Genomic DNA, 2559 nt, shown 5'->3' with positions numbered 1-2559 from the left:
CGCCCGTCATTGAACCGAAGTCTGTGCATTGTCTTTTTGAGAAATCATGAGAAAAGACTTGGGCTAGTTCCTCCGCCCATGAATACCCAATCTCCCACGATAGAAACGGAACCTCGTTAATACAGAAATTTCAGCGCGACGTTGGAGTAGGAAAAAAAGATAAAAAAAAAGATTAATAACAATTAACTTGTCGCAATCGGCGGGGAAAGTAATTCAGATCGATCCGCGTGTCCTTTCGATTAGAATCGGTTCCGCTGGCTGCTCTAATAGATTCCCTTTCGACTGACAACGTAAGAAACGAGGAATCCGCGTAAGGCGAACCGTGCATCGCGATGGGCCACGTGCGTGGGAGCCAGAAATGCACTTCTACGCATCCAGGCGGTGGGTAAACGAAGACCAGCGGGACGAACGGGTAAGATTTGTAGTAGAACGTTCTTAAGTGCATTAGGATGCGTCGCGTGCTGCACTTGCATTTCACTTGCACGCTTGGCAAGCGTTTCAGCCTTGCTGCCATTGGTCCTACGGTTTATCGCTGCCTTCGTACCGGATGGATGAGAGTGCAGTAGGTACTAGGAAGAAAAGAAAAAAAAAATGCATTCAAAAAGAAAACGCAGAGGTAATAATGTAAAAAAGTGCAGGCGATTCGAGCAGAGCTAGCTGCGAATACCAAATTCATCGCAATCTCTCATTTCAAACCGGTACTTGCGACTGTTTCTTCGTGCTGGTCACGGAAATCAAGACCGTCAACTTCCGGTTGACTTTACCACCTCGTAAATTGTCTACAATGTATACGTGAATAATTCCGGAATTAACTTGGGAATTAGTTGGGACGAAGAAAAAAAAATCTTGCCTATTTTATTGTCACACTTTGGTTTTTTTTATTTTTTTTTTATTTTTTTGAGGAAATGTTCTGCCACGTGTTACGCAATCCTACAAGCCGGATTCTGGGCTTAGCTCGCGCACCAGGAAAAAGTTGGCAGCTGGTGCCTTCGTTCAATTGGGTCTCCACTTTTTGTCGGTAGACCAGCTTAATGCATTTGAAATTGTAATTCGTTCTACTCGAATTTCTAACCTCAGTCCGGAATGTTATGTGGCCATTTGTTTCACAGTGTACATACTTACACAATTATCCGAACTATGCCGGACATTGTTATAAGCGCTGTAATTGATCCCCTACTGATTTCCAATGATCGATCCAATCGGTGCACTTTCTTTGGCGTGACACCCTCGAGCGTTGCTAATAAAATTTTAGCATAGATCATGATACCCGGTATCCCCTTGAGTCATCGGATTGCAATTATTTTCATAATTGGATATATTTTGTGGACGGTTGGAATTTTTAAATTTGAAGAGAAAAATTTAATCAAATTCAATCACGGACATTCCAAGTTAATTCCTCGAGTCGAGAATAGTGTACGCCAAGGATTTGCATTACGTTCGGAAAAAATGTATGCACGGTTGTACTTTGTATCTCCGCTGCATCTCTGCTACTTGGACTCTCGAGCAGTCGTAGCTACGTTCGTATTATGAAACTTTCGACTTTCGGTGGACAATGACCTATAACCGGGAACGTGAGACGGTGAAAAGTAAAAAAAAAATAGCAATTTGCATAAGAAACGTGCACAGACCAGTAGTTACTCAAACTGCACCGATTTAACTTAACGTGTATCATTTTCATTTGATACCAGTTGGATTATTTATTTTTTTTACAACTGCGTTCCAATTCGATCGGTATGCACTAAGAACGTAAAGTGCAAGTCAATTGCCTAGAATACGATCTTTTACAGTACTGTCTTAAAACCAGACTGTGATGGTTACGTATCCTTTGGCTAATTCCTATGGCGCTATCTGTTATACCTTACACGATACTTGAATCTTAGTGCTCTTACAAAGTTCAAAGAGACGTAAAAAATTTGCATTAAAATTATCTTTGACATTATTATTATTGACATTATAATCTAATCTATAGCTAATGAAAATAAAAAAGAGAGTCATTGATGGTGTGGTAAAAATTTATTAGGACGAGTCAACGGTCGTTATTAATGCTTCAATTATATTATTGACTGTCGAAATTTAATTTATTGTTATCCTGCTTATTTTTTTTAATAGCGACCAGTCACGAGAATTTCAATCAGATGGAGAGGAAACGTATCCAGGAGCGGACCAATGACCACGGACGGGACGTCTGAAAATTGTAAATTAATATAGCGCAGGCTGCCAGGTTGATTCGACCACTTCGAAAGTCGGCTAACTTCACTGCGAAGGACGATGAAGATGGAGAGAAAGATGTCCGCCTCTGGTTTGGTCGCCTTCGATCACTTTCATTGGACTGACAGAAAAGAAATACGAATCTAAGACACCGTTACCTTTTATCGATTAGAATTGTACGAATGACAATGTACGTGGTCCACGATGACCATTAGATATAAGAAATCTTATTGTCGCTAGAATTCGAGCGAATCACGGAAACGAAAGTGTAATTTCAATTAAGCGGAAAGACCCAAAAAAAAAGAAGTATCACCTCTCACTTCTGATAGCTATAATACACGAGTTCAGTGA

Source organism: Cephus cinctus, unplaced genomic scaffold (genome assembly GCF_000341935.2).
Source record: "Cephus cinctus unplaced genomic scaffold, Ccin1 Ccin1_scaffold0921, whole genome shotgun sequence".
NCBI classification, from domain to species: Eukaryota; Metazoa; Arthropoda; class Insecta; order Hymenoptera; family Cephidae; genus Cephus; species Cephus cinctus.
This window is presented reverse-complemented; position numbering follows the sequence as displayed.